At 36.1% G+C, this 21,851-nt stretch overlaps 1 long non-coding RNA gene across 4 annotated transcripts; it reads right to left on the reverse strand.

Annotated features, from left to right (window-relative positions):
* Positions 1-3,187: 3,187 nt before the first annotated feature.
* On the reverse strand, positions 3,188-9,751 carry LOC132605984 (uncharacterized). Of its 4 annotated transcripts, XR_009569527.1 has the most exons (6): positions 9,337-9,748; positions 8,266-8,409; positions 6,379-6,507; positions 5,751-5,888; positions 4,495-4,561; positions 3,188-3,442 (listed from the first exon to the last, which is right to left on the reverse strand). It is a non-coding gene; the product is annotated as an uncharacterized LOC132605984 (long non-coding RNA). The 4 variants fall into 4 exon arrangements; XR_009569526.1 differs by having other exon boundaries at positions 5,751-6,507; positions 9,337-9,751; XR_009569529.1 differs by lacking the exon at positions 5,751-5,888 and having other exon boundaries at positions 6,426-6,507; positions 9,337-9,746.
* Between the last annotated feature and the right edge of the window lie 12,100 nt (positions 9,752-21,851).

A 21,851-nucleotide genomic window follows, 5' to 3' on the forward strand; every position in this document is an offset into this window, starting at 1 on the left:
ACCTCGAGAAGCGCATCAACGGTCCCCTCGAGTCAAAATGAGCTAACCAAGCTCAAAAAAGGGGAAAAAATGCCGAAAAGACTATAACGACCAAACGGGTCGTTACATATTGCCAGATTATCTTAGAGGGGGTGGGGGAGGTGAGTAACACTTTCATTTATCAAATTTAGATCATTAAGAATAGTAAAGCAGGACATAGCATAGAAACACCAAGAAGGAACAAACTACACATATATAATACTATATTTGCATATTGATTCCAACACTTTGTTTAAACATGTCATTTTTATACAGCATTTTCCCTTTCCCATTTACTGATACCTTATAGGGTCCCATAGGAGTGTGATTTAACAAAGTGGAACCCCAACAGCCTAGGATCGGTAGTACTAGACTGAGTAAATGAACTCCAAGTCTTTCCTAACCTTTCCCTACCCCTAGGATAGTCATGCCCTGCCTTACCCTATCCAAGTGATGACCTCTTGAGCTTCGTTTGTGTTAATATAGTCATGGAAATTCCATTTTTTTACCCTAGATGAGTCCTACCAGTTTAATTAACCATGAAGAAGTCCAACCTTTTATCTTTCAAGTTCTCTGCTATTTTAAATTACCAGCTTTCACTCAAACAAACATGATAATGCTATCACAATGTCATGAGCAGACTCTTTATCATGATGGGAATATGTATGCATATTAAAGCCAAACAGGTGTTTCTTTAACATTCTTCAGACCAATGGATTTCCCAAAAAGCATAGATGATGACCTCATGAAAACATGAACATGGTATTGAACTGAATATCCAAATACAGTCTAATAACTTCTCTTAGGGAAATTAACACTTATATGACAATTATTAGCATGAGATAGAGTCATGGTTCCTTTTACAAGCTATAGTGTTTCACTACTTCAAGTTGAGACTGCCTCAAAACCACATACTGTTACACCCCGTACTTTTATATGTTGAGTTTCCTCATGAGGTGGTTGCTATAGATTCAGAGAGCGAAGTGAACTTCAAGGTCATATGAGATTAGACATGTCTATCTTGGTTATATAAGAGTTTAAGGACATGTTTAGTAGGCATTGGAAGGTTTCGGGATTAAGCGAATCGAAGAAATTAAGTTTGACAAAACTTTGGGAAAATTTGCCAGAATTCTGGACAAGATTTTTTCTTGGTCCAACTTTGGGGAGGTATAACTTCTAGCATATGAGGAGTTATGGAATGCATACCTATGTAAATTCAAGTTCAGAGAGTTTTCTTACCAATGCAACTGACAAATCGCAAATCTAAGAACTACAGAGAAAAATACGACCCATACAAAAAAATATGATTTCAAGTACGGACCGTATTTCCTTGGGCAGAAAGTGAAATTTCCAGGCTGAGAATTACGGCCAAGAAATACGGACCATATTTAAAAATACGGTCCGTACTGTTTGGCCGTATTTTTATGTCGGCTGCAATCTTTTTTTTATTTTTTTATATTTTGTATACCCTTTATTTTATATCATTATTTCCACTTCCCCTGACCTCTAACATTCTAGAAAACCCTCTCCATCATATCTAATCAACTTCTAAGAAAAATCAAGGATCAAAAGAGAAGATTAAGTGTTTACAGGGTCTAAAGTGATCATGGAAGCTTGTTTCTCCTCTTGGTAAGGGTTTTGGAGGATACTTCAAGGTGAAGAGCTGTTGGAATTGATGTGTTCTTGAGTTCTTGAGGTAAGATTCTATTTAACTTCATGTTTATGAGTTTATATAATGGATATGCTAGGTTAGGAGGGAAAGGAGTTAGAAGATAGGCTCAAACTTGAATTTGAGTTTGTGTTGGGATGTAATCTAACTTGAGTCATGTTGTAAATATGTTTTTAAGCTAAAACCTTGTTGTAAGGATAGTAGTTGGTGTTTTGATTGTATTGAGGATGTTGTACTTGATATAATTGGAAGAAGAAGGTGTATAAGTGTTATATACAAAGCATATTGGGCTATTTTGATATAAATCTTGAGGTGAGTAGTGATGTGGAATTAAAGAGACTTATATGAGGTTGTTGTTATATTATTGACTGTTAGGTGTGCGGTAGTGAATAAGGAGATTGGAAAATTAGCCGACAGTTTCATTGTGGGATTTTGGTTGACGACTTGAGTTATGTTGAGATTAACTTTCTTTCTTTTGGTAAGATCCTTATGAACGAAACGTAAACATAACGCTACTCCATAATGAATCCATTCTTCACAGCTAGGGATGTCCATGTTAATTCATGATATAGAATTTTGTTTCTAGTAAGTCCTTACTCAGATTCAGATTGATTCATAGAGTCATTTGTTAATGAAAATGCTATCACATAACGATGTTTGGAGGTATAATGACCTTATGTCACTCCGACAGATTCAGGATGTACTCTTATTATATTCATACATTGCATTATATATATGACCCCTCAAGCGTTATATACGCTTTATATACGGGGTATATTATATATTATATATATATGAGGTATGGGGAAGGTGATGACGTTATATACGCACTACCACCTGATCAGCTGGTCATATGATGATTATGATGATGATGCCCACAGAGGCCGATATGATACGATGGGATGCCCACTGAGGCTTGACTGGCGTTATATACACATATATATGTATAACCCCTATGCATGCATGCACAATATTTATGCATATCATTGGCCCACAGAGGAAGTTTAGATATACAGGTTGCATTCATTTTATTCCTATGTACTTTTATGTCTCTTTTTGTTACTTTCACTACAAGAAAACTGGCTTTTAACGACGGGAAAAATGGTCCCTAAAAGCATAAATCTGGTCCCTATTAGTCAATAGCGACCAGAAAAATCTGGTCGCCACCCGTCGCAATAGACTCCGCCGCTAAAGATCAATAAGGACGAGATAACAATACTGGTCCTAAAAGTGTTTTAACGACGGGATAAATACTGGTCCCTAATACACTTTTAGGGACCACACTTCTGCTCCCTAAAACTTTGAGTGGCAAACTTTTATTAGTCCTAGAATGTCTTTTGAGACGAGATATCTGGTCCTTAAGAGTTTCAGTACGTGAGAGTTGCAGGTCCCAAAAGGTCTATGTTCAATTCCAAGGTACGCATTTTTATAGACCTTAAAATGTGATACATAAATAAATAGATGTTCGATCCTGTCATATTTGTGGATGCATATAAACAAAAATAAGCAATAATATCCCGCTGTCATAAATATAGTCTTTAATTAGTTACAAATAATGGATTAACATCCGACTAGTGGCACTGTATAACCATGATATATAAGTCACACAGTTGTATACCCACCCCTTGGGGGAAAACAAACATCCGAATATAATTTCTGATCTAATAATCCTATTAACATGATAAACAAATCGTCAGCTTGTTTGAAGTCTTCAAACCTAGCACATATTGTCTTGTAAACTGTAGTCTCCAAATCCTGTAAAAAGCATAAAATAATTTTTGTTTAGGAAAACTATAAAAATCGATGTTTTTCTATTTATTCAAGTCTGATAGCAGTAACCTAACATTCCAACATAATCAACACCAGACAAATTCTAATAGATTTTGACAAGAGAGGCACTTGTGATGAACATATATACTGGCCAATATCCTCACTCCACATTACTTCACATCAGTTAAGCCTGTATCAATTATAATGTGCTCTCAAACAAGAGTGTGTGGGCTTATGAGATGGAGGAGGAAAAATCTCAACGAGTATCCAAAAAGATAGCTACAACTGAACAAAAATTCTATTTTCTTAGTAAGCGCCTAATATACTTGGTCTGAACTTGATCGACAATGGAAAACTACAAGAGACAAAATTACAGCAGTGAAACAATACAACAGACCTAAAGAAGTTACACAAGCATCGGATTTGTACAAGTATGCTCCCTGTAGTTTAGCTTTCAAATAACTAAGTCAAAAGTTGATATAGGTAATAACAAGAACATATTTTGAAAGTCAAGTTGTATAGAACATTATTTGAGATAAATCGCACTAGAAAGTACTACACCAGATATAAGAACTCACCATTGGACCTTGCAGTAACAAGATTTAAATGGAAACAATACAAAATCAGATAGAAATATTATTTTCAACTCAAGCTCTTTCTTATAGTAGATTATAACAGATGTATGTTTAACTCAAATATGTCGGAACACCGCCAATATTTTTTAAATTGATTGGCTACAAGATAATCCTGATGTCTAAATTTACTAAATTGAAAATATTATAACATTAAAAAACGTATATATCCAATTCACATTTAGTAGAGAATGGCTGTTTTTCTCTCTAAATCAAAGAAACTCCATGTTTAACCTTTAGTTCATTGACTCATTTTTTAAATAAGGTAGAGTTTCTTTAGTTCTTTAACTCATTCTTGACTATTGTATAATTATTAATATCATTCAACATTTGATGTCATCTCTAACGCAAGAAAACTAAGAATCTTCAAAGGAGAAGAAGTGTTTCATGAGAAAATTCATATACCTGGAATATGAAGGAGAGTGTTTTAACACAAGGAGTTGAGAGTGTTTAGCCGCAAGGAGCTGAGAAACTGATAGTAATGAATTAGAGTTAATAATTGGGGTTATAACTATCTAATCAAATACAAGAAACTGAAACCAATGAGATATCCGGGCATTTAGGTGTAATCATTTGGATTGTTAAATACTATCGATGCAAAACACTAAACAAGTAAACATTTATCTTAGAATTGAATATTGTTCTGAAAAGAACTAGAAAGAATATAAATTGTTATAGTGGAGCACCAAACTATGATCAATTAAATGTATATACAGAGATAGCAACTAGTCTAGTGTTAAATCTTTTTACTAAAATAAATGGTGTTATCACTTTATTTGACTATCAACTCCTTAATATGCATGGCATAAAGTTAAGTACCATAAAAATCTACTGAAAAATATCAATCTCTACTAATATAGGAGGATCAACTTCACGTGAACAATAACTTCTTGAATTCTCAAGACCTGTAAAAATACCAGTCCATAAAGAAGAACAGAAGTACCAGAAAAGAGGCTAAAAAAGAGCAACTCAAGCAAATAGAGGCGAGTTTCAATTCAAAGAGGAGAATTTAGTGTTCCTTACCAATCCTCAAAACCTACAGAAACAGATGTCTATAATGCATTAAACCACTAAAGTATATAATCACTGCCCCCATCATCTCAAATATGCATTTAGAACAAATTCAATGTTGAGTTTGTAAATTGATACTCAAATGTCTAATTCCCGGAAGGAGTTAAATAAGTCTATTTAAAGCAAGTAGGTTGCTGAGTGAATGTGGGAGACATTAGCATATATCATCCTTCTTTTCTATTTTTATGGAGCAAAGACGTAACAAGGTGTACAACATTCAAGCCTTCCAATAGGAACTTCAAGAAATCCCAATTCTATTTTCTAATTTTTTATTAAACAGAGCGTCACTTTATCTAAAAATAGCCACAATAATGTCATTATATCAATTTTCGCTTGAGAAATAATCCAGGTCTAGCAATGAACATAATGAATTTTTTTGGAAAGTAAGATAAGACTATTAATGAGAAACAACACCAAGTAGATGCATGTATAAACAACATAACCACAGTCCCCTAATAATTTCATGAGCTGAGAAAATAGAAAAACTATGTGTCATAAAGTTAGAAATTTAAGTCAAAAAGCCAAAATAAGTACAATTGTTTATACTTATGACACCATGAGATACAATCCTACAAAAACAAGCTACTTACATGAGCTTTACTCTTCCATATGCTTACATGAACTTTACTCTTCCATATGGACTTCAATGGCCAAAGATCTGGCTGGGTAGTACCATTAGAGTGAGTTGTAGGAACACGTGACCGAAAATACCCCATCACCTTACGCTGCTACTTACACTTTTAAAGAATTAGAGGCAGCATTAAATCCATGCCACAGACTTGAATCCAATATCTTTCAAGGGACGGAAAGATTAAATAACAGAAGTTTAAAGCTAGTGCTTAATTCTTAACCACACAAGATTTTGAGATCCATAATCAGTGTCACTTCATATTAAACTAAACTGTTTGATATACAAAAAGTCAGCCATGAGCAAATTTTTGTGATGGCTATCACATGGCAGAGTTGTAAAAAATATATTTTTTGTGTTTCAAAATTACAAAGTAAATGGCATTTCAAAATAATGTTAAAAACCGATAATTTTCTTGCAGGGTCTACTGTCATTCAGTCAAGTACAGTCAACAATTAAGATCCATGAAACAACAATCCATCACATTCTACTTATCCAAACAAATAAACAAAAACCATCACACTCTAGAGAATGGAGAATGGAGAGTTTGTGCTATCCTCTATAAACTGAAATTCTATAAAGTTCCTTACTAGCAGCAATAGAGAATGGAGAGTTTGTTCGTGTACGAATAGTCCACCTGAATGGGAAGCCCTGAGTGCTCACATTGGAGCAAGATTTGCACTACTGGCCAACATGGGAACTCAGGTTTGATCCTAAAACTGCAATATGATGACACAAAGTAATCACATCATTGGATTCTGGTGTTATGTGAACTGTTTCAGCTGATTGTTCAAAGCATTTATCAAATCTGTAGTCAGTACATTATGGATATTTGAAGTTGTCATGTATCACTGTACGAGAATCATAATGAACTGAAGGTACATCGATTTGATGCATATATATTATCTGATCATTTTATCAACAAAAGCAAAATTGTAGAAACTTTTCAGTAACATAAAAGTCATAGGCTCGGTATCTTTAATATATGCGCTAGACAGCCTGATTTAATAAAGGTCAAATCAAGAAAATGAAGTAGACTAAATCTGACGGGATTTCTCCAAAAAAAAAAAAATCTTCTGATAAGAGATTTTATTTTATCATATAAGATCTGATTCTACTCTAAAAGTTTCACAAATAGATACTAGTAAATGTTAGATTTCAATCATCAATGCGTATGTTGTATTAACGAACCTGCTATGAAACTAGATTTTTTTCCCCTACAAATGTGTATATCCCCGTATGGTATTCGGGATTTACCATTCAAGAAAAGTTGCGACCCCATAATCCTACCATAGTCTAGAAATGGGAGTTCCTACCTATAATCCTCATTTTCAATTGTCATCTTAATAACAGGAGTGGAGCAATGACTGGAATGGTAAGTTCGCAGCAGGGGAATCTAATTATGGAAATAACGACAGTTTGATATATATATATATACGATTAATCGGAGAAAGCATACGAGGTACATTAGTTATACCTTGAGCAAACCAGAAGAGATTAGTGAATCAACATCAGTAAATAAGCATATTTTTAGGATTCACTTTTTTCTTTGGGAAAAGCTCTAAGACAAAGGACACACATGCACCTACAACACTGTGACCTCCCAAAATTTTAATCACTAGATGCCAGTTCGCTGAAGATATTAGTTCGCTATTTGGATTGTTTGGTCTTAACTATCTTTGGGCTTTCTTAGAATAAACCTGATTTCTGTTTGTGCTTTGCTAGTGATAATAAGTGATGTTCTTTAATAAATAATTCGGTATTCGGGATATTCCGAATACCAAACGGGACTAATGTCTCCTATCGAATTCGAACCCGAATATCATAATTCTAAAATTTTACTCCCAGATACCGAATTACCGAAATGCGCTGTTCAGTACGGTAATTCTGTTATCGGTAATTTGTGCCAAGTCCTATGCATAAGCTAGCAGGCAATAAAAAGATACACAAAGACAGGGAAGAGTCTTAAGAAGGGCAGTGAGATGAACTAGATTTTGGGAGGATACATAAGATGATAGAATAGGATAAAGTTGTAGTTCTCTCCTCCACTATGAACTTGTCTCTTTCTCTAAATTTTCAGTCTTTCTTTGAAATAGGAAATTATAATTAGAGGAAAGGGGCAAGGCAAAACAACCATCCAAACTAAAGTTATTTAGTTTAGAGAACTCTAAAGAAAATTGATATAGACCAATAAGATTTTTCAACATTTTCACAAAAGAGCATAGATTGGTAATGTCATGAACTGAAGCACACACTACATAATTTTCTCTCTTTCAACACTACAATGAATTTCTTGCTAAGATAGGTACTATATATCATTTAATTTAATTAATAGCTAATGACTCATATCCGACTTTTCAAATCATCAAACCCATACAAAAAGAAACAATACTTGCTACAGGATAAGAGTAACATAGATCAAAGAAGCACCCTCTAATCATGCATGATGGACAAAAGAAATAAGAGTGGAGAAATACCTGACAAAATAAAAAATCACCGAGGTAGAAGCTAGAGCTTAGCACACAGAGCATCAAAGTTCATGGCTTGTTGCTATAAATCGAAGTGGTCTATCAATTGATATCCCATCCATAATATTGTAGCTAAATTCCTCAGCTAGTAGCCTAGTATACAAAATCAACCGTCAGATAATTCGAAATTATCACTTGGTTCGTTGCCTTTGACATTACAGAAGAAATAAATCAGATTTCCATCATAAAATATAAATACACAAATGTTTGAGGCTTGACGAAGAGCATCACTGAAGTTTGATAATGTCTCAACTCAAAGTAACTTCCAAAAAAATCATGACTTCCAAAGTTAATCCAAAGGTAAAGGAAAATTTACATCTGTAAGAGAATTTCCTAACTGAATTATCACTTGAAATACATTGAAGGAACAATTTGTTCTTCTCCAGTTTGTTCACAAAGTACGGTCATAGCTGGTGTATTATTGAAGTTGCAACAGTACTAACAAATAACTAAGTAAATGAACATCGGTTCCTACAAAACATATGATGGAGTAGCTAGACAAATCACATCATTTACACAAAGCCTAAATCTATCACCTGAAAACCTCAGAATAACTCACTAATTAGGTACCAACAATAACCGAAACATCAATTACAATGCTAAAAATCATAATTAGAGCCATCCAATTGAGCAGGAAGAGATATAATTAACCTAATAATAATAGGGTAGGAAAAGAATGACATTTTTCATACCAACCCAAAAGAATGGCACACACAATCATTCTCAACAAGTCAAAGATGGACATAGAATGAAGAGGACTTCACAAAATCATGCCACTAAATGGCACATATATATAGCATTATATGCATCTAAATCCCTAAATATATATTTTCTACTGCAAATGTAACCAAATACACATGAACCCATCAATGTTCTATCACAAATTCACTGATAATCAGAAAATAGATTGAAGACAAAATAATCATACAGTGCAAACACAGCACTTAACATACTCCAATTAAAAGAGAAAGGAAGGACCTTAATGGCGTGGAAATGATGAAAATAGCTTTAAAAAATTACCAAGCATTGACAGTCTCCGGGAAATTAATTTTGGTATGCAAGATAGGATCTCGGGCAGTTCTAGGGCACATGGTCAAGTGTGCACACCGGAGAACATGGATAGGTCAGAAACTCACATTTCGCTAATAGAAACCAAGTTTGCCGGTGATGGGTTTTCTGCTAGGTCCAGAAATAACGAAAGGGTACAACCATGGAGATGAAGAGAATAGAGGGAAGACCTACCAAAAGGACCACCGGTGATGGGTCTGAATAGACTTCTACGTTTCTCAAATGAAATTAGGGTTAGGCATTTTGAGGGATGGAGGGTTTATGTTTTTGAGAGAATGATTTTGTAGTTTCTTACTTTATTATTCATTCTTTTCAAGAGTTAAATAAATTTTGTGTGGTGTTCAGTCCGGCTCATTTAGAGTGTTTAGGACCAGTTATTAAAAAATTTAGGACCATATTTTGTCCCTTCGTCAATTGAAAGGGTATTAGGGACGAAAAGAAAATCTGGTCCGTATAGGTATATTTTTTGGGACCAGGTTTTTGACCTGCCGCTAAAGGTTGGTCGCTGATAAGGATTTTTCTTGTAGTGTTTCATGCCTTACATACTCATTACTTTTTCCGTACTGACATCCCTTTTCTAGGGGCGCTGTGTTTCATGCTTGCAGGTTCAGGTAGATAGATTGATGATCCGCCCCTGTAGGATGCTGTTCAGCTGATATTGGAGCACTTCTCTTGTTTCGGAGTTGCTATTGTGTTTTGGTACGTTATACTTTTGTGTAAATGTGGGTATGGCAGGGCCTTTCCCGACCTTATTATGTCATATACTCTAGTAGAGGCTTGTAGACAGTCGTGGTATAGTTAGACGATGTATGGCCCCCTCGTCCTATATTTTTGCTGTATCGTATTTCATGGTGGCTTAGTCAGCTTGCACAATTTTTGTCCAGCATAGTCATATAGTATGTCTTTTCGGGCTCATCCCCTTTTCAGCATTTTTCCTTTATGATTTAGCAGATTTCCATCTGATGACCCTCGAGGTCCACTCTTGGTTATAATTATGGTATGAAAGCATGGTTAGTGGTGCTCGGCAGGTAGGGCTCGGGTGCTCATCATAACCCTCCGATTTGGGTCGTGACACATACATTGTTACCTTATATAATCACATGAGAACAATAATTCCTAACAACTATCCTATGGCTAGCCTGGACATACTCTATGACACACAAACACATAAACCATATACTTATTATAGTTGAACACCTAGCACATGGATAAAAATTCAAATGAAATGGATTTAGCACACGTATTCCATTTAGAGAAAAGAAATAAATTCCCCCTCAAACTTGTCCGCAAAACTCACTTTAGCATTGTAACTTTACGGGCGTTGATTTACCCCCTTATTCTCGCCTGAAGTGAAATTAATACCCCCTTCCCAAGACAATCCTAGATTAATGTACAGGGGTGTTCTACAGGCGCCTGAAACGTGTATACCACCATTTTTTAATTATTTTTTTATTTTTATTCGTTTATTTAGTTTTCCCCTTTTTCTTCCTTATTTCCCTACTTTCTTTTTCTTTCCATCCATGATAGAGCTCCATTCATGGTAGATTTTTCCACTTTATCATTTTAATGTCATTTTCACATCTCAATAAAAAAAATCCAATCTTTTCAATACATAGGCGAACAAACTCAATATTTTCAATACCTAAGTTGAAAAATTCTACCTTTCTTAATACCCACAATTTTTTCGATCAAGATCTTGAAAACCCAGCTCAAACATTCCAGGATGGAGCAGTTTTTGTATGTATTTCACTTCAAATCATACAGATTTTTCAAGATGGGGTATTCTTATGAAGGGAAATTGATAATTCCAAGCCAAAATCAGGCTATAGTTGTCACACCTCAAAACCCACCCTCGACGTGACCGGTATCCGACGTCATGAACAACATCGGAAGAACCTAAAAGATGCAATAACAATACTTGAATCCGCCAGGTTCAATATTCACCTCCAACAGTTCATAAAATAAATGTAAACAAATCATGAATATATGAACTAAGTCAGCAGAAGTCTTTATTAATCAAATACTTAGTCAAACGTAATAACATGCCCGAGAGTTAATCAATAACTGAACAACTACCCACAAAAATGTATACTATGGAGCTCTTAAGATAAATGAATAATAGTTTGACTCATCGGGACGCAACCCAAAAAACTAGTATAATGAATAAAATAAATAAATAGGGTGTCCCACGAATGAACGTGTGGGCTCACCAAATCAGCAGCAACAACATGTCCTTCCTTAACGTCCGGAGTATCAAGAACCTGCTCTTCTCCGTTACCTAACATACCATAAAAAACAACAATGGTATGCCTGAGTACTTCATACTCAGTGAGTGCCTCGGGGACAATAAGTAATAAGAAAATAGAGTACAATAATACATAAAGAAATCAGTCCTGAAAATCATGTGAAACCAATGTAAGAAAAGTTATTCAGTTTGTGTATTTCAATAAGCATTATCAAAACCGATTATAAGGCCTCTTGTCAAGGTATAACTTCAAATATGCCTTTCAATTGATCATAATTAACAACAAGAATTCCACGAGAAATAAGAATATCACACATGCCAATACAGGCCCAAGAATCAAGCACATCGAAGGGATGACCATAGAGGTTCCCTTGTCATGCGCACCACACCAGAATATGTACTTCTCGGTGGCTATCCTTCCTCCCGAATAACTAGGCATAATCACACCCCAGGTAGCGAACCCAGAAGTGGCCACTCTTCCTCCAAAATGGTTAGGCATTATCACACTGGGATCCGTAGTGGCTACCCTTCCTCCCGAGTGGCTAGGCCAAACACAACAATCAAATTCATAGCATGGAAGCTGAATTATAGCATAGAAGCTAAATCACAATTATCTCAATGTAGTCACACCATCCATTAGCATTAAGTTTGAAAATATTTCCACTTCTTTAAACAAAGTTCAATTGTCATAGTTTCTCATGAAAACCTCATTACCAACTATTAAACCTTATTATTGATCATCTCTTATAGAGGTAAAATTGTTGGGATCACATATACATGTATAGGGTATAGTACAATTAAGGTCTAATGTGGACTTGCCCCCTCACACACACCAACCATGATAAAAAAGTGAATTAGGGTTTCAAAATTTGAGAAGTTCACCTTTCTATTCCATAAAGAACTTTTGAAAAGAATCCATGCATTCCAAAATAAGATTTTCAAAAGAGACATACCTTAATTAAGCCTTACGTAATTCGACAATTTACTTTTACAACGAAGAACACCCAAAACCCTAGCTTGAGTTACCTTGAGAAGGATTACTTTGCAAACCCTAGGTTTTTCATTCAAGAACCATGTTAAGAATTGTCACGACCCGACTAGGGGCCATGATGGGTACCCGGGGCTAACCACCGAGCACCGCTCATACTACTAGTAATCATACTCATCCTGTGATCATTCATTAATCTCATGCTTATAATCATAGGAAAACCATTTTCATTTTGAGACATATTTACCTTTATATACATAAGCCCTTCGGCTATCAAACTAAAATATATACAATAAGGACATCGTGAGACCATACTACCCACACATACGTATCTTCGAGCCTCTACTAGAGTACTAGACATATGGACGGGACAGGACCCCGTCATGCCCAAAATATATGTACAAAAAATAATAAGCCATGGCACCTCCGGAACAATGGAGTGCTCTCAAAGTCTGTTGATAGCTCCTATGAATCTGGATCACCTCCCTGTCTACTTGTGGGCATGAACATAGCGTCCAAAGAAAAGGTCGTCAGTACGAGCATTGTACTGAGTATGTAAGGCATAAAAAACAACAATACATCAATGAAATAAGGAGACATCAAGCGAAGGACAACCTGTAACTGACAGTCAATTTTGATAGAAATAAGGCATGCTAATTCACTTCATAAACATCATCATATCAAGTATGCATATCTATATAAGATGCCCGACCATATAGGTACGGTGTGATCATTATTAGCCCGCGTCCAGGCCTCCCGCGTCCGGGGTAACCATCTCATGCCGCCCACTAGTGGTGTCTGTCTGCCCATGCCATCTAGACATGGTGTAGCGCTGCTCGCCTTAGCGGTGTCTGCCCGGCCATATAGGCGCGGTGTAATATCTTCATCATGTACTCATCATAATGCATGCATAGAAACTGAAAGATGACTATACTTTATCGGGGTGACATAAGGTCGTGAACCCCCGATTCCATTATGGAGCATTCATAAGCATTCTGCCTCACCTTGAAGGAATTAGCATATAAGGTGCGTGTGGCACAAAGAACAACATCAATAAATCATAATTTGGATCATTAGCTCTATAGAAGCATCATATCATGAACTTTAGAATCTTTAGACTTAAGCTCATCATCATCATTTTCTTACTTCATCTCATATAAGGCTCTTCATGAACATAGACTCATGATTTTCGTATATACATATATTTAGAGAAGTCATAGAAAGATAGGAAGATTTATGCCATAGAGTCATGCCTTAGAAGGAAAGGACTAGCCTCACATACTTTTTCGTTTAGCTATTCTACTGCTTGGTCGTTCTCCTTCAATGCTCACGTTGCTACCTTCAAGAGAGTTCGTATTAACATTAGCTAATCGATCATATGAACATGCTCAAATAAGGCTAGAGAAAATTGGGCAGCATTTCCTTTGTTTATGCAACTTTCCCCATATCATATAGCAACTCCCAATCATCAATAATAACATTCGTAATATCATAATCAATAACTTTTGTCAAGTTCATCATTATCCAACTCCCACAATTTCCTCTCAAGGTCATCCTTAATCATGATCATAATATAACATTACATTCATCCTCATCTAATATTTCTCCCATATTTTTATCATCATTCATAGCATAATTATAATCACAACATATCGAGAATCATGATTCATTCTAAGCTACCACTCAAAGATGTCACTATTCTCATATTCATGACCCATTTTCTATCTCCTTCTACAATCCAAGTCTTTCAACCTCTCAATACCTTAAACAACATTGAATGATTATAAAACTTACCTTAGATAGTGTGGGGATGAGCCCTGCGTGGAAATACTTCACTTGAGCCAAAACCCTAGTTCACTTCTAATGGGATTTCTTGCCTTAGATGAACCTTAATGAGTTTCTTGCACTTGGTTCTCTTGGTTTGATAAAGTTGATTTTTGATTAGTCTTGATTTAGTGTTGATGAAATGTGTAGAGTACTCTAGAAGCCTTGAGAGAGATGGAGAAGAATGGGAAATGAAAATAATGAAGTGGGAACATCACTTTATACTTGGACTTAATTCAGCCCGTCGGGACTTCCACGGACACTTATACGGTCCGTACAACATTATACGGTCCGTATAAGTGACCGTACTTCACCATCAGAGAAACAACATTTCTACTGGGTGTTATACGGACCCTTATATGGACCGTATAGGTCGGTCGCATAACCCCATTTCCTTGAAATAAGTTTCATCGTTCGTTTGATCTCCAACCCTTATGGAACCTTTCTAACACTTGTTTAACTCCTCATTACCAACCTAAGAGAAGTTATAACTCTTGTCCAAGACATCATTAAGTCACCATTAACTTGTTACTCATACATATCTTCTGATACATAACGTATACCTTGCCTTTCTTGGCCAACTTTCTTCCTTTACCTCGAATGTCTTTGAAATCTCAATTAGGATCATCAAATGCTATTTCTTACTTATTGAAACATCATATACTTCGTGCCCTCCTTTAGTCTATTCACTGTGCATCAACGGAAGATTTTTTGAGGTGTAACAAGAATCATAGGTTTAATGCTAAGATTGATTAATAACGTTGTAGATGTTCTTACCTTTACGTTAGGAGACTTGGTGAAAGGGTTTTTGTCCTTAGGGTTTATGGGAATGAGAATAAGTCATAAAATTAATTTAATCCCGCTATTTATATGCACAGTTGGCGGCGGATAAAATACAACCAGAGTTTACGGATCATATTTCAAAATACGGACCGTATTTTGCGACCGTATTTAACGATTATCAAAAACAGTGAAAGGTCTTAGGGAATAGGTGAAATACATCTACAAATACCGACCGTATTTCCAAATACGGGCCGTATTTTATGATAACCCAAAAACAGTGAGCCACCTAAGAAAGTGGGTGAAAACGCTCAAGGTATACAGATCGTATTGCAAAATACGAGCCGTATTCTTGCCCGTATTTTACATTTTGCAAAAACAGTAAAGTCCAATCCTCCAATACACTTCCAAACTTAACTCGGATTTACGGAGTGTTACAATGGTAGAGGGTTTAGTACTCAAGATCTGAAAAAGGGATTGTTCATCTTCTGCATTTGCACATCTATTCTATGTACTCAATATTAAAAAAAAAAAGGTTTGCCATCTTCTTCATCTGCACATCTACTATATCTAAAAAATAGATTTCATATCTCTTTTATTATGTAATAAAACTTATTAACCAAAATTATTTACAAAGAAACAAAATAAAAAGAGAATTACATGGAGGAAAAACGATGTCAATGGAAATGAGGGTACCAGAAAAAAATAAGAAGCAAGAATGCGAAAGGGCAGAAAAGAAAGAGAAAGAGAAAGGGAAAAAAGGAAAGAGAAAAGATAACCTAAAATAAAACGAAAAGATTAAGAAAAACATAATTAGGTATAGCTAATTGTATATCATCCAATTAGTAGATGACATGTGTATAGTTTGGACCATATTTAGCCTCTTTTTTCCATCTCACGCGCTTTTGAAAAATTAATAATATTTTTTTGCCACGTCACCAATTAAGGGGGTATTAATTTCACTTTAGACTAGAACAGGGTGGTAAAGAAACGCCCATAAAGTTAAAGTGCTAAAGTGAGTTTTGCGGACAAGTTTGAGGGGGAATTTATGTCTTTTCTCATTCAGTTTAAGCATATGCTCGAACAAGCATTCAATAGCTCAATCATAACAAAGAAGTGCAACTTTGGTCACTAAGTGCAAGCAAATGTTTAAACTTCAAAATCTATAGTTCATCACCCTCACACACATTTAGACTACTATCAAATTATTTCATGTTCATATCACATCAGCCCAGGTGAGACATATTAATTCAAACCAGACATGAAACAGACTGATTCCCCTATATGCAAATCGCAAGTCAAATAGAACCACTAAATTAGCACAAGTTTGCAGAGCAGGATGAAATCAATTTCATATTGAAGGTTTAAAGCTCGAACTAGATGAAATGCTCAAGATGTGCATATCTACTATTTAGATCAACTAAACAAAAGGTCCAATGCTGCTTAAAATACCTTAAACAAACATCATCATTTTTAAAAATAAAGGTAGAAGCACTCAAGAACAAGCACACGCACAGGAGAGCACTGGTAAAGGTAGATGACATGTTCAGGATTCAAGACAAGTTATTTAACATTATCACAATGCCCAATTTTCTTGAAGACCAAACTTGATCCAAATCATAGCATATTTGAGACATGATAGGCTGATAACTAACACTAGATTGCATTAGCCTCATAGCTTGAACATACGGACACATGGGATTTCAAATCATGATAACATTTTTGCTAAGTTGAACCTAAGTAGCAACCACACAAAGAAACAGTATATATATTTTCAAACTTATCTAGTTCAGGATTTTGTTCAATATGAGCATAAGAACACATATTTGGTTTCAAAACAATACATGTTATCCTTAAACAAGACCGGACTAATAAATCAATCATATACAAACATAAGGACTCAAATTAACCTTCATATAACTACTAGATATGCTAACTAATCATGCTCAAACTGAATAACTAAGCAGGTATAACACTCCGTAAATATGGGTTAGGTGTGAATGTGTAAAACTAGCATTAAGATGATATTTTAGCTATATGAATCCCTTCGGGATGAGTTCGGGTGACGAACAGTTGTTTTGAAGTCAAATCAAATAGTGAAGTTCGTAAGAGTTCTCAAACTCATCTAAATTTCGGTAGGTCTGATTTCTAGACCAGTTTCATGAAAATCCGTTGAGAATTTGGGAAACATTTCTCCTAAAAGTTGTATATCTTTGAAATACCTTTCCAACGATATATGGTGGATCTCAAACAAAGCTCTGTGCTAGAAGTTATGCCCATTTTACTGAATGTTGTCAGTGCAGTGCAAAAATTAGGCGTGAGCGTCGTCCTAGGTGACGCACCAGGCCATTTTGTGCCTGAAGGGATGATTTAAGGCTGAGATATCAAGCTTTGGTATTTGAACTCGAATTAACCTTAAGGGATGTTTAAACTTGATATTTGGAAAGCTTGATTATCTCAGGTGAATGCTCTATAAATGGATTGTGTTGAACGTGAAACTTGCTTAAAGAAGTTAATCTGTTTTTAAAAACAGAAATGAAATTATGTACCCCTATAATGGGAAGATGAACATAATCCATGAGGAATAATTTGGCTATCATGAAATGACTTGTGATTCGGCTTCTATGCCATGATTGATGATTCGGCTAATACGCTATGATTTGTATCTTGTTTGTATTTAGGCCTGTATGGGCAAGCTGTGCTAGTCCAAAGGACGATTAGCCGTTATAAATCCTAACGTATTGATACAGTATTGCTATGTTAGTCCAGAGGACGATTTACCTCCGAGGCGTATAGCCGGTGTATCTATTATTGTGTCAGTCCAGAGGATGATTGACCTCCGAGGTGTATAGCCCGGTGTATCTATTGCTGTGTCAGTCCAAAGGAAAATTGACCTTCGAGGCATATAGCCCGGTGCATCTATTGTTGTGCTAGTCCAGAGGATGATTAGCCTCCGTGGTTTCATAGCCCGAAGTATCGATTGATTGATTTTCCAGTGAGTGGCTTGTTTCATATATTGGAAGCCTGTGGGTGGCTTGTTTCATATCTTTGTTGCATGTGAGTGTCTTATTGATGATAATGAACTTGTTCGTGAGTGGCTTGTTGATTATCTTGAATTCATGATTAAAAGACTCAAATGGTAATAAATGGTATACTGAATCGGAAAAAATATATACTTGTCTTGATGGTTTTCTATTGATGATTTTGAGCTATACGATACGCGTATGGAGTAGGAGAACTTGTTTCTTTCCAGACTTACTTTTGAACCCATACTCTTGTTCGTGGGACATCCTATCTATCTGGTTTTATGATTTAAGACTCCGGGTTGCGTCCCGAAGTTAGAATAGATAGTTATAAACTTGTGGGTAGCGTCTTAGATGTCTCTTATGTTTTATGGAGGCATGTTGCCACGTTTTAATTTAAATGTTGAATGAGACTTCCGCTGATTTTTATTTCATAAATTATGACCATGATCTTTAATTATTTATATATGACATCTCTTAAACTATTAATGAAAGATTATTAAAAATGGACTTGATGGTTATTGATCTATAAGGTTCTTCCGATATTGTTCATGACATCGGATGCCGGTCATGTCTAGGGTGGGTTTTGGGGCTTGACAACGGGCCATCATATTGATATCTTAATAACCATCTAAACTAATCTTCCAATACCAGAAACTAAACAAAATAGACTACATAAATAAAGACGCTAAACAATAACTAACAATCAAACAAAAGCTATGCTAACATAGATAGATAAGCCAATGAATAAACAACTAAACATGAACAAACAAAGAAAGGAAAGATTACCTTTTGAAGCAGCAGCCTTGTCGAGAATGGAGTTTTTGTCAAGACCCAAAGTACCGTCGTGATGGCCCCCACACTAACCCCCTAGTGGGCGAACCATCCCCTTAATTCTTTACTTATTCAATTATAAAAAGATTTAATATAACAAGATCAAATCGTAATAAATCTAACTCAATACCATAAATATAAAGTGCGGAAGATACTAGGTCATAATATAATCCCTAGAAATGAAGTCACCGTACACGAACAACTAACTAATGATGTCTAAGGGCTCGTTTGGTATGATGGATAGAGAAAAATAGTCCTGGGATAAAAATTAGTACCGCCTTATCCCAAGTTTGGTTGAAAAAAAAAACTCGGGATAACTAATCTCGGGATTAGTTATCCCGGGATTAGAGTGTGTTTTTATCCCACCTTGAGGGTGGAATAACTAACCCCAGGATAACTTATCCCGAGTTAGTTATCCCGGGATAAGTTGTTTCCAACCAAACAAGCCCTAAGAGTGAATACATATGTCTGAAATACAAATGAAAATGTCTAATGGAACAACAGTAGACAAATAGGAAGCAACTCGAGGGTTGCATGGCAGGTAGGTAGCTCACCCTCGGAATCCTGGCAACAAATAGCCTCAAGGCTAGAAATGGGGTCTGAAGGAATGTCCTGCTTCGAAATTTGCACTCAGGAAAAGTGCAACAAGAGTAGTATCAGTACACACATGTACTAGTAAGCATCATAGGCTGACTAAGATTAGTTTACGCATATAAGCACAAAATAAAAAATATAAACATATAGACACATAATCACCACTCAAGTCTCAGAATATCGCACAACCAAATCATCGCCTAAGGTGAAACACCTAAACACAAGTCTGTTAAGTTTCCAATATTTCCTCAAAGTGACCACAACACGAATACAACCAATAATCCATTCACTCGATGTATAATGTGATGATGATATATGCAATGCAATGAAATGGATGTCATGCAATGCAATGGCCAATACTCACCTGTACACACATGCTCCGGACGGAATATCGACGTCTCGGCAGTCATGACCCGCTGGAGACCCATGGTGTCCATGTACCGCTCGCTCCGGAATGTCGTATCGGATCACGAGCACACATACCTTCCGCTTAGGAAACAACCTCAGATCACAGATTCACATAATGCTTTCATCAAACATGTCATATTTTCTTTCATAGTTTCCATAAATTTTTCATCATCAGTAACACATTTCTTTCATCAAATCACTCCCACAGCATTTTCATCATGTATGAGTGTATGAATGTAAGAATGCTAAATCAAATACAATCAATGCCAATGAACATGCTATGGAGGTCACAAACTCCATAAGCCATATCAAGACTTGCATAAATCACAACAACCATGGAAATGGAATCAACATCGAGTTTCAATCACTATAATGAATCTATCACATCACACCACTCCGATCACATAAACAAATACACCACATGTCAACAATGTGTAAAATATCGGCGGCAAGCTTACATAATCCGAAGTCGTACCAACCTAATTGTATATCCATCCAAACATCATGTTCGAAGACCTAACATGCTTTCTCCCATCAATTCTATGCATACATACGATTCACTAATCAAAATCTAACTAAAGTAAGTTGTAACCTACCTCAATTGCTGAACTGGTGCCACGAACTACTCCACCTGGGCCTTCCCTTTTCGAAGCACTTCAGAAAGATCGAAGTCTAACAAATTACCAATTCTAAGTAAGTAAATGACCACAGAATATTCAACTATTCGAAAAAGAATCAGTGTGAAAGTTACCCAAAATCCCCATAACAAACCTCAAGGGAAAAATCGAAAATTAAGGGAAAATTTTACTACCCATAGTCTAATTAGTCATTATCCTTAATTTCTTGGAGTTCTAACCACAATTGGTCCCTCAATTTCACTAATTACACCAAAATCCCCAAATTAGTAAGAACCCTAAATTCATGAATTGATTCTAGAAGCCAAGGAAGATTCAAACCTAGAATCTATTAGTCCACAATCTAGATAATAGGAATCAACAATTAGAACAACAATATCCAATTAGATTAGGGGATTTAATGTTCAACAAACTAGGCTTCCATAACCCATCACCCCTATTAGTCCCTAACCTTCACGGGTGCTAATTAATCAAGGGTAGATGCTAGAATAAGGCATAAGGACTTACCCCAAGATGATTCCACCAACACTTTTTCAGAAATCGCCCATAATACTCCTTAGGATTAGGTTTTTGGTGAATGGGAATAATGATTCAAAGTTGGGAAATGAAATAAGATTTCTGATTCAACGATTTTTGCTGGGGCGAAAGAAGTCTCGCTTTTGGGATCCCGCCTCAGTGGATACTCATTCGCTGGGGTAGACATCATTAAATGGCTCGGCTTTCATCTCCTAGGGGATAAGTCCCACTTGGGCAGACCCGCAGGGGCGAGACATCAGAAATCAGAAAATTTTGGTTTCGCCAAGTTTCAACCCAAAATCCCGACATCCATCCGAGACCTCCCCGATACTAGCCAAATATGCAGACACAAGTAAAAACATGCTATGCACCCATCCGTGACCTCAGAATTCCCAACGGAGGTCATCTTGACTCGGTCAACCCCCAAACGGCTGAAATCAAGTTTCCAACTAAGTGCCCAAAACGTCCTCGAAATCCTCAAAACTACACCAGCCACCCCACCAGTTGATAAAAGACCCCCCCCCGGACCTCACAGAATCGATGAAATTTCGAAAAATGTCTGTTCACTCAAAAGTCAACTATTGGTCAAATGCTTTCACTTAAGGGTTCTAAGTCTTTCA

This window comes from Lycium barbarum, chromosome 8 (genome assembly GCF_019175385.1).
Source record: "Lycium barbarum isolate Lr01 chromosome 8, ASM1917538v2, whole genome shotgun sequence".
Lineage (NCBI taxonomy): Eukaryota > Viridiplantae > Streptophyta > Magnoliopsida > Solanales > Solanaceae > Lycium > Lycium barbarum.